This window comes from Crocodylus siamensis, chromosome 13, assembly GCF_052110815.1.
Source record: "Crocodylus siamensis isolate JL-2025a chromosome 13, ASM5211081v1, whole genome shotgun sequence".
In the NCBI taxonomy this organism is placed as follows: domain Eukaryota; kingdom Metazoa; phylum Chordata; order Crocodylia; family Crocodylidae; genus Crocodylus; species Crocodylus siamensis.
In genome coordinates this window covers 27,352,550-27,364,832 of record NC_143407.1, presented here as the reverse complement: position 1 = coordinate 27,364,832, position 12,283 = coordinate 27,352,550, and the positions used below count along the sequence as shown (strand labels likewise).

Genomic DNA, 12,283 nt, shown 5'->3' with positions numbered 1-12,283 from the left:
TCATTAAAAAACTAGGGGACTGTGGCATCGACACCTATACAGTCAGATGTGTCACCAGCTGGCTGGAGGGCCGCACCCTGAGAGTGGTGGTGGACGGGTCTTATCTGACCTGGAGGGAGGTGGGCAGTGGGGTCCCCCAGGCCTCGGTCCCCGGGCCCGCACTGTTCAACATCTTCATCAGCGACTTGGACGAGGGGGTAAAAAGCACCCTGTTCAAATTTGCTGATGTCACTAAGAGGTGGGGGGATGTGGGCACGCTAGAAGGGAGGAATAGGCTGCAATCGGACCTGGACAAGTTACAGGGGTGGGCGGATGAGAACAGGATGGGATTCAACACTGACAAGTGCAAGGTGACACACCTGGGGAGGAAGAACCAGCAGCATACCTACAGGCTCCCTGGTATGCGGAACTCCCTTCTCATCAGTGCAAAGGCAGAAAAGGATCTTGGAGTCATTGCTGATGCCAAGATGAACATGGGCTGACAGTGCGCAAATGTGGTCAGGAAGGCCAACCGCACCTTGTCATGCATCCACAGGTGCATCTCAAGCAGGTCCAAGGAGGTGATCCTCCTCCTCCATGCAGCACTGGTCAGGCCGCAGCTGGAGTACTGCGTTGAGTTCCAGGAGAAGTGGTGCTGGCTCCTACCCTGGGGGTTTTTAAGAGGAGGCTGGATGTACACCTTGCTGGGGTCGTTTGACCCCAGTACTCTTTCCTGCCATGGCAGGGGGTCGGACTTTATGATCTGCTCACGTCCCTTCCAACCCTACCAACTATGAAACTATGAGATTTAAGGAACTGGGGCACTTTCACACACTTGGATTGAAGGCACAGCAAGCATGAAAAACTGTATGTACAAGTTTCACACACTTCTTAGCAAGGTCCTTCTCAAGCACAAAGGTCAAAGAAGTAGCCAAATCCCATTAAAATCCAATAGGAATTCAGCATCTACTGCCCATCTTGGGAAAATTTTCCATAGCTAACTAAAAAGCAGCAAAACAATGAAAGAGGTCCGAGTTAACTAAAAGATTTTTTAAGCTGATCTAAATGCCCAGGGCCAACTTTTCTTTTTGTCTCTTACATTGTGTTTCAGCAAACTGTCATTCTTACATGAGCAACAAGGGAAAAACGTACATATTATTAGAAAACAATCACTGCCAAATCTGATAACAATCTGACATTAACCACCACAGGGATCCTGCTGCCAAGGATGTCTTGTATTATTTAGAAAACATAAAAGGAAGGGCTCCTAAGGGGGTGAAATACACAAACAAATAATTGTTTTACATACTATTAATAAATCTTTACAGTTCACATTCCCATATGCAAGCGTTCACTATGCCAACTCTATTAAATGACATGGATCTTGCCCTGGTTAAAACCAAATTGTGAAAGCCATGCTAAACATTATTACAGTTACTGACTATTACTCTTCTCAAGCTTTAACAAAGGGAGGAGTGCCACTTCCGCTTTTCAAAGCCCTCTGCTGGCTCACATGATCTCTAAACGAGATTTGGGCACTCCATTCTCATTACAGGCATATCCTCTGTTTTCCTATACACAGCTTTGGCAGAATTTGATTTTTTAAATAATTTTGGTGACTAAAATCAATGTTTATTTTTAAGCATTCCTTCTGATTTTTAACAGTTTTTATTGATTTAAATTTTCAGGATTGCACAAAATTAGAGGTGGACAATTTAGTAATGACAGTATACTGCTAAAAGCTTTACCAAAAATCACACATTAACATATAAAAAGTAAACATCCATAAATCAATAACGCATACCTGATTACACAGCGACTGGGCTGGTCTTAGCAGGAGTTTGGCCCCTGCCCTGATCATGCAGGGAGCTGGGCTCACCAGGAGTTTGGCACCCGATTCCTGGCTGGGATCTAGGCAGAGTGTGTGGCTGGAGACACCGGGCTCCCAGCTGTCATCAGCCCTGCACCTCCAACCCTGCGCCCAGCACAACCCTACCAGTACGGCCCCCAGCTCCTACAGCGGCTGCCGGGGCTGATTTAAAGCACAGGCACATGCATAGGGCCCTGAGCTGCAGGGGGACGGGGTGGCCCTTTCTTCCGCAGTGGCGGTGTGAATGGCTCCATCTTCCTTCCTTGCCTTCCCCTCACCTCTGCTGGCCTCCCCACCGCAGCGGCTTCTTCCTAGCAGTGGCTCTGAGCCCCATCCCCGCGGGTGGCAGCACTGGGGGGGGGGGGGGGGGGGGGTCAGTCTCAGCTGGCCCATGACTTTTTTTTTTTTTTACTAGGGCCCACTAAAGGGTTAAATCTGGCCCCAGCAGTTGCCCAAACCACTGCCAGAGAACCAGTATGCAGGCGGCAGAGCCCACCCCACCTGCAGAGATGTACGTGTGCGCGCTTGCACGTGCACGTATGCACATGCACGCAGCACCCCCTGCTCCAGATTTCCTAACCCCTATCTCAGATGTAGTTGTTTTATGTCTCCTTTCTATATATTTCAATGATTACCAATGGACTTGTTTTTCCGTCTGTCTGTGTTTCTCAATAAAAATTGAATCCTGCCAAATCTACCTCTACAGTACCCTCTCCAATGGCAGCCTCTCTCTCACAACTCACAACTTGAATGTGGAAGTCCAGTTTTAGACCATATGTTTAGATGAGTTTTCAAGTAAGTGCTTAATGTCATGAAGCAACGTTGGCTATCCCAATCTCAGTCAAAGGTATCCCCTCTTAAGTAAACCATCTGCACTCTGAGATCCTGCTGCAACGCTAAATTCTGAGATTTTAAATTCGTTGGGGACCCAAAGTTAGGTCTCCCCATCAGAAGCGTCTGTACAGTACACTTTTGGCACTATGAAAACAGAGCAATAACCAAGCCATTTCTAAAACATTAGCCTTTTCTGGTTCTGACAAAAGCTTAGAAAGTACTTTAACTTTTTTCAGCCTTAAACCATCTGCACAATTATGGTGGCTTGCAGATGGGGGGAGGGGGGAGAATGCAGAAAAACAACAATTTACTTTCAGCTCAGAGCGTCCCGGTACTGAATGCAGCGGCTTCCCAGAAGAGGCATCGCATCAGTTTGACCCAGCTCACCCAGCATCTGGATAGCTCACATGCTTCAGCAGGGCTTTCTGGGGCTTTTATCTAATAGCTGAATGATAAAAGCACCAAGAAGCCCTGCTGAAGTGCGTGAGCTATACAGACACTGGGGAGCCAGGTCAAACTGACGTGATGCCTCTTCTGGTAAAGCACTGTTCTGGGTTTTATTTCCATGCCTGTCAGCACCCTATGATGCTATTACGTGCAAGGTACATGGCCTCATCTTCAAAATCCTCACTCATTTGACGCTCCTACAACATGCCAGTGGTCTCAAGAAGTCAACAGGATTACCCACATGAATAAGTGGCAGTATCACGCAGATTCTTCGGCAAAGCCTTTCCAAACCAAACGACTAAAAAAATAAAATAAAATAAAAACAACAACAAAAAAAGAGTCATAACCCCCACCTACATCAAGAGACTGGGTCAAAAGCTTGCTATATGTTAGATATAAAAGATAAGATATAAAAACATGGTATAAATTAGAGACTTCTTCATTGTTTTCATATTTATGAGCTCTTTAGGTTCACCTGGTTCCTGCTATTTAACTTTTCATTAGCTAAAAAGAGCCTACTGGTTTTCTTAAAGGAAAGTGGAAACTTTCAGGCAACCCCTAGATTATAGCAGCTGGAGCTTCAGGAACACCACCAAACATCACAAGAGCCACAGTTTTATATAGGTAACAAAAAAAAATTGACCCCGAATCAACAGAATGGTTAGGCAGGCCCTGACTTTCAGCATATAGTTAAATCAAAGGGAATTAAACATGTTCTTAAGAGCTTTCCCAAATTGGGACCACAAACACAGGCGTGACAAACTCATTTGAGCTGGCAGATCAGATCCTCACAGCAGAGCTGGATCCAGCCTACGGTGCTTCTGAGCAAAAAGCACATGAGTTAACGGTGCCATCACCTGCCACCAGCCAAATGGCACTCCCAGTTGGCAGAGTTAGCCCCCAGGGTACTGGCCCCCAGAGACATAACTGATAGCTTGAATGAGAGTGCAGGAACAAACCATCCCAATGCACAGGAAGACCAGCAAGTATGGCAGATCTTAGTAGGGAACTCTTTTAGTAAACCATGTCACAGAAAGGAAGCTTATAAGAAGTGGAAACTCGGACAAATAAATAGGGAGGAGTATAAGAGCATTGCTTGGGCACGCTGGGATAAAGTCAGGAAGGCCAAAGTAAAATTGGGAGTGCAGCTAGCAAGAGATGTGAAGGGTAACAACAAGGGTTTCTACAAGTATGTGGGTAGCAAAAGGAGGATCAAGGAAAGCGTGGGCCCCTTACTGAATGGGGGAGGCAACCTAGGGACACAGGATGCAGAAAAGGTTTAAGTGCTCAATGTCTTTTCTGCCTCAGACTTCACAGGCAAGAGCAGCTCCCAGACTACAGCACCAGGAAGCACAGTTTGGGGAGGAGGTGAGCACCCACCAGTGGCGAAAGAACAGGTTAGGGACTATGTAGAAAAGCTGGACCTGTACAAGTCCCTGGGGCCAGATGGGATGCACACAAGGGTGCTGAGGGGGTTGGCTGATGTGATTTGAGCCACTGGCCATAATCTTTGAGCACTCATAGCTATCAGGAGAGGTCCCGGATGATTGGAAATGGCTAAATACAGTGCCTATCTTTAAGAAAGGGAAGAAGGAGGATCTAGGGAACTACAGCCCAGTCAGCCTCACTTCAGTCCCTGGAAAAATCATGGAGCAGACCCTCAAGGAACCCATTTCTAAGCACTTGGAGGAGAAGAAGGTGGTTAGGAATGGTCAGCATGGATTCACCAGGGGCAAATCATGCCTGACCAACCTGACTGCCTTCTATGATAAGAAAATTGCTCTGTGAATGTGGGGAGACGGGTGGATGTGGTGTACCTTGATTTTAGCAAAGCTTTTGATTAGGTCTCTCACAACACTGTTACAGGCAAGCTAAGGATGGATGAATGGATTGTAAAGTGGAGAACAAACTGGCTGGAGCTTAGAGGGTAGTAATGAATGACTCGATGTCTAGTTGGCAGTAAGTATCAAGCCAAGTGCCCCAGGGGCCAGTCCTGGGGCTGGTTTTGTTCAATGTCTTCATCAAAGACCTGGAAGATGGGATGGAGTGCACCCTCAGCAAGTCTGCAGATGACACCAAGCTGGAGGGAGTCATAGACATGCTGGAGGGTAGGGCTAGGATTCAGAGTGACCTAGACAAATTGGAGGGTTGGGCCAAAAGAAATGTCATGAGGTTCAATATGCCAGTGCCAAGTCCTGCACTAAGGACAGAACAATCCCATGCACCGGTACAGGCTGGGCGCTGACTGGTTGGGCAGCAGCTCTGCAGAAAAGGACCTGGGGGTCACAGTGGACAATAAGCTGAATGTAAGCCAGCTGTGTGCCCTTGTTGCAAAGAAGGCTAACAGCATTACTGGGCGGCATTCACAGGTATGTTGCCAGTAGGTCAAGGGAAGTGATTCTTCCCCTCTATTCAGCACTGGTGAGGCCACATCTGGAGTCCCGTGTCCAGTTTTAGGCCTCTCCAATACAGAAAGGATCTGGACAAATTGGAGAGGGTCCAGTGGAGGGCAGTAAAAATGGCTTGGGGGGCTGGGGGACATGACTTATGAGGAGAGGCTGAGGGAACTGGACTTAGCCGAGAGAAGAGAAGACTGAGAGGGGATGTAATAGCAGTCTAACTAACTGAAGGGAGGTTCAAAAGAGGAGGGAGCTGGACTGTTCTCAGTGGTGGCAGATGACAGAACAAGGAGCAATGGTGTCAAACTGCAGTAAGGGAAGTTTAGCTTGGATATTAGGAAGGATTTGCTCACTAGGAGGGCAGTAAAACACTAGAACAGGTTACCCAAAGAGGTGGTAGAAGCGCCATCCTTAAAGGTTTTCAAGATCCAGCTAGACAAAGCTTTGGCTGAGATAATCTAGTTGCGGATGGTCCTGCTTCGAGGAAGTGGTTAGACTAGATGACCTCCAGAGGTCCTGCCTAACCCTAATTTTCTGATTTTATTTTCTCCCAGAGCAATCCCCTGCCACAGACAGGACCAGCCAGCACCTGCAGGCATTAATGTGGCAGCCACTGCCAAATGATTAGCTACCAGTGATTGAAAAGCCTAAATTATGCAGTAAAATGGGTGGGGGAGGGGGTACAGGGTTAACCTGACACTTCTCCCCTGCAGCAGTGGTTGCATAGGAGCAATCCTACCAGTTGAACTGGCACCGACACTGAAGATCCTGCTTTGCACTCCCTGCCCATCTCCCACCCAGCACTGCACATGGTTCGAAGAGCCACTGCATGGAAGGTGCACAATGGGGCTGGGCGGGGAAGCATTCTGGCACTGATCCCCCATAGTCTGCTCCTAGTGCCTGTGCCACTGTAAGAAGTCAGGTGGGCGAGATCCCACAGCGGGTCATCCAGACCACAAGAAGCCCCACTGGCTGGATGACCCGCACTCCCCGGGCCAGATATTTGACACCTCTGACATGCAGAAAGTATTGTTTGGATTTGACCGATTTGGTTCTATGGGAGCTCTGGATGCACTTACCTGACAAATCAGGCCATAACGGTCTAGATACAGATGTTTTTGGGAGGATAATCTAATTCTACTGCATAGGGAGTTATACATATCCTCCAGGCATTCAGATGGATACAGTTTACAAATAAACTCTTCCAAAGAACAACCTTGATTTCTGTGCCAGAGATTAGGAAAAATTTGGAATCACACTACAAAAACTATCAGATCTAACAACAGAAACTTAAGGGGAAAAAATACATTTAAAATGCACGGGGGGGGGGGGGGTTCTTTCGTTTTTTTCTTTTTTTTAAAGAAAGATAATGCCTCCTGCTATCCTTCACAGCTGTCTCAGAAGAATAAAGCTCACTGTCCAAAGGAAAACACAGGTCTGGCAGATGTCACTGTGTTCATTAAGTCTTTCTGACTTGACACCATGATCTTTCAAACAGGAAGATTAAAGCATCTTGAGATGGCTTAAACAGCAATAAGCTGAGCAGATGCTAAAAGGTATTCTGGATTTTGTAATGACATTTTTATCTGCTCTTTTTTTTTTTTAAAGGTTTGCAACACAAGGATTTTCAGAAGATGCTTCCGCCTACACTAGTGGGTTTACTTCACTACAGTAACTCACTCAGACAAATTTGAATATCAGCAGCTAAGTATCAGTATCCATATTAAACAGTTTCCCCAAGACAGAAAACTGAGGAATAACAACGTCCGATTTTCTAGAGCTGCTCTGTAGTAACTACTTGCAGAACAAAATCATAAGATGCTGGTTATTTTTTTCAAGCAAAATATGCTTACTTTGGGGATGGCCATAGAGGGAACAGCCAGGAACTGCTATTCTAGGCTGGTTCCCAAGGTGGGTGCACACATTCGGCATTAAGTTCCTCTGCATTTTAGTTCACTTAGCAAGTGGATTAAACTTAGTACAAAAAAGTTCTCTTAGGCTAGGTCTATGAGGAGGCACTTGAAAAAGGTAAGACAAATTCACTAAAAAGGTAAAGGCAAACTGTTTATGAACAGGCTCTTATTCAGGAAGAACATGGCCTAATGCTATGGCAATCTGACTTCAAGTTCAAAACTTCAAATCTAATTTCCAAGTTTCACATCTAATTCAGACAAGTTTTAATACATGAATGTTTCAAACAAGAAGGTAGAGAGACAGAAAATCACTAAGATCTACTTGGGCTAATTACCAGCCTGCCCCCAGAACCTGGAGTAGGACTGGTTAACATGCTTGGAATTAAAGATTTTCCATATCTAAATAGGAGGTGTTGTCGTTTTCATAGGAATATTTTGAGGAAAAGCTTTGTGCTTTGGCTCTGATTGACAATCCTCTCTTCTACCGCTTCAGCATGGTCTCGCTGGAACACACTCCCAGCTCCCTACGCTCTCCAATTCCCCCTTGTCGGCCCTGCTTTTTGGCTGGACTACAGCTCCCACGTGGCACATCAGTCCTTCCGTGCACCTGAGCAGACCCAGTGAAGAACAAAAGATGTAAAACTATCCTAAAACCCAGTGCCAGACTCCCTCTGCCTCTGCCAAAACAACTGCCTGCACAATGACTGCAATTTCTAAATGTACTCCATTGTCTAATATCTACGCAGGATGACAAAAACAGTAAAATTGCTCTAAATTTAAGCAAAGCAAAGGAAAAGCTGACAAGTAGTTGAGAGGCTGGACGTTACTGTTCAGCTACAGCGATCTCTTACCCATAATATTTAAACAAGTGGAACTGGCCCAAAATAAATTTAACAAAACACAGAACAGTACAATAAAGGTTTCTCGTGCAAAGACAGACAGCAAACAAGAGGTGCTCTCGACATTCCTGAATGTAAACATTCAAACTGAGTGCTGCGGTCACTCCCACTGTAATAAAAGGATCCAGAAGAGCAACACTGTAGAAATGTGCATGCCCTTGGTTAGATTTTTCTGTTTTTTAAATGTGGCAGGATATTGCCTCTCTGCCTCTGTGCGTAGGCCGGTAGTACTTGAGACAGACTTTTCTATTCAGCTTGAGGCCAGACTCAGTTGCACGCTTCCTCCACAGTCCTAAGTCTATGCATTTTCAATAAACGACCTTAAGGAATGACTCTTCCTCGGTGCAAGTGCAAATCACTGGCCAAGCTTCAGTTCGTTTTGGCCATGCCTGCTAGGAAACGTTGGCTGTAGTTTCCATTATCCCTTTTCTTGTTTCAAAAAGATTATAATTTGTCTGTTGTGATTCACATCAGGATGCTACCCGGCATGCAAGTTAGAAGTCTGCACACAATTACTGTTTTCCCCTTTTTGAAAAATAGATTATATTCCTTTCAGTCATTTATTTTGGATAGTGAACAAGCAAAAAAAAGAATTACGGTCATTTTAGAAGTTATGGTGGGTTTTGACATCATTTCTCTGTTGATTTTACTGACATTCACCCACAGAATCTGTTTCTATCAAAGGGTAAGCGATTGTAATGACACATTTCATTACTTTACACTGAGGGCTTAGGATGCCAATGAAAATAACCTTTATTATACATCAAGAGAAGATGTTTAAAGGCTGAATATTCAGCTTAGGTAAATCACTGATTCACACCAGGTAAAAATCTGTCACAAATCTTATGGACCACATTCTTCTCTCTAGAGAGCAAAATGTGTCCTTTTACATTCTTTCTTTTCCTTAAAACCTAAGAGTTGGGTTAAAACACAGTCACGTTTTTACAGGAAGAAAAGCCACACTGACTCTTCTGCTCAGCAAATCCTTTTTTAGCATTTTTTCACCCTACTTTATCATTGGTAAAGTATGGCGAGTCTCTCTTACAGGATTCTTAGAGCATAGGATTATTTCAACATTACTTTGCCTGCAACTACACTCTCGCATAGCATCAGATAATCCTGTATTAAGGTTGTAAGTTAAACTTCTACTCATTGTGTTGTGCAGAGGTTTTAGAAGACATGTAAAGTTACATTCACCTCATCCCAGGCCTTGGTAACATCTGGGGCAAAAAGGAAAGAGCTAAAGATGGACCAGGAGTTTTAGTATTTATTTCTCTTTTTCATCTTTTCATCGGCCCTCTAATATTACTTGAGGCAGTTCTGCAGTTAGTTTGATCCCTGCAGCCCTTTGATTCCCTGCATTGACATGGCTGATGGGTCTTTTAATTAGCACTTTTGCTACCCTACAGAAAACACTGGTTTTTACTTGTGTGCAGGATAATGTCAGGGTCTATCCTCTTTGACATTCATGATTACCAGATGTTGTCAAGAAACTGAATTCTGCCTAAACACATATTCCTTTAAGCCACAATTCACATGCAAGCTAGCACCGTACATCAGAGACCACAGTCAAAGTGCCAGTTTAATCAATCGATAAGCATACTGCCAACTTCACTTTCATTTTAAGGATTTGTGTGTCAGGAGGGGTCCTACAACTGATACCTAGTGAACTAATTAACTGCTCATTTAAATAGTTAAAAGGCTAGTATACGTAGATGCAAAATGTAGTGTGATGCATTTCACCTGACATGTAGTACAAGTTATAAACTCTTATCAGGCCCAATCCTAAAAACATGTTAAATTGCCTCATTGGAATAGTCACCGAGAATCCATTCATGTGAGAACAGATCTACAGAATGAGACCCTTAATTTGTAAAATGATTACGAAAAGCCTGCATTTTGGAAGCAAGAAGGACTTTTTGCAAATCTTTTCAGTGACTGTGTCTTGTAAAACAGTCAGCAAGATTTTTCCTGACATTCCAGTGGAAGGCTCCATTTTATCAGGGACCATAAAGATTTAAAGTCACAATATAATCTCACCTCTGGGTTACTGGGCCCCACTTCCCTTATCAATTAACCTGTCAGTCGACAGTCGGGTCTAATTAGTTAAATCCTTTTTTAGTTAAAAGCACCTGCCTAGAGCAGAGTCTGTCAGCTCCAGAACCATTTTACAAGTGGGAGCATGTCTCAGCAAAACCCATTAAAGACTGAACAGCAGCAGCAAACTAAAACCCGTTCTTTCTTGTTTCAGCAGCTAAGTATAACAATTTATTTTTTTGATGCTTGTATGCCAGTGCACCACAACGGCTATTTCCACCTGACTATATGAAAACCTATAGCTGTACTTGGTTCCAATGACTCCTGGTTTTCAGTTGCTCTACAAGAGCGTGTTTGCAAATCTATAATATTGACGGGCAAGTCACTATTACTTAGAGATGTTCACAAACCAAAACACTGAATCCGGATACAAAAACACGCAGCAAGATGACAGTGGAAATGTTCCATATGCACCATTCATGATACTGTACTAACATTCCCCTAATAATAGCAAACTACAGCCCTCACAAAGTGTTACTTTGGGTCAACCACAGAACCGCCTACAGGAATTCATCTTCTTTTCAGACTTTAAATTCTATGGTAGCGAAAGAGGAGAATATGGGCATTAAAGGGCCAAAACTTCTGCATGGTTAAGAGGGGAAAGTACTCAAGGCGGGAAGAAAATCACTGTCTAAAGCGCCAATTAAAGCTTACTTCCCTGAAATAGTGCACTAATTCCTCAGGTAATGATCCCATTCCTTTGACTTCAAAGGGCTTTGGATCAGGCTCTTAATCCTCAAAGTCCTGCATGCGTTAGCAAACAAAGTACAAGTTTGTACTGCAGGTTTCAACAAATTCCCTTCCTCATTATTGTAACAATATGCTTAATAATAGACCATCAATGAACTACTGCAGATGTTCATAAATTGCAGGATTTGTTTAATTACGTCATTTTTTGGCAAGACGTATCAAACTACTAAGTTTTATTAAAAACACATACATGCTCACAACTATATGCATTTCAAACTCTAGTCTGTTACAGATTTAGAGAAAAGCAGAAGTTATTTACGTTATTTTTCCCTTTCAGGTAAAACAACATTGTAATAGTAGGTAATCACATGACTTGGACACTAATTGGCATTACGGAGGCACGCCTTCTTCGAACGGTTCTTTATGTCCAAGAAGAAGAAATTACAATCTGTAACGAATCAGTGTATTAAATTCTCATCTCATGTATGGCTACAGAAATCTGATGTTAAATTCATTTAACGTATTTTAGCTTGCATGAATGAAAATGAAAGCAGACTTTATCCTAACATCTCAGGATTTCCATGTGTTACTAGTGCAGATTCAACTTTGAATGAGCTAATAACAGTGGCACATTATTTTCATGGTGCTGTTCCAATATAATTTAGGGTATAATTTTAAACCAATTGATTTCAACTAGTGAGAAAGGCTGCATTAACACTCATCTGCAATAAAATTAAATGTGTCCAGTTGCATCCTAAATTGATTAGAAAACATTTAAACTGAATTCATATAAGCCACTCAAACGGAAACAAACTGGATCCATGCAAAGGAGGGCACCGATTTAATTAAACTGGTTTCACTAAACTGCAGACAGTTCCTGGATGACGCAAAGTGAAGTCCTTCTGGACCTCCACGGGCAAAGCAAAAATCCTTTACTCACAAAACATCCTAAAATAAGTCCAAGGGAATTTACATTTGTCAAGAACTGATAAATGTGGTCTCTTCCATTAATGCTGGTATCTACCTCTATTGCCTTTTTAGGTACTTCCAAACGTCTGGTTTGCTACATAAGTCGCCTCTTATCTTGCTAACCTCTCTCATATCAACAAAAGTTATAGCAGCGGGTACCATACACGGACAGATTGCGCACCACCA

General features: G+C 43.6%; 1 protein-coding gene across 16 annotated transcripts in view; it reads right to left on the bottom strand.

Annotated features, from left to right (window-relative positions):
- AUTS2 (activator of transcription and developmental regulator AUTS2) overlaps positions 1-12,283 on the bottom strand; it is a 980,474-nt gene that overhangs the window by 67,853 nt on the left and 900,338 nt on the right. The gene's annotated exons all lie outside the window — the stretch shown is intronic.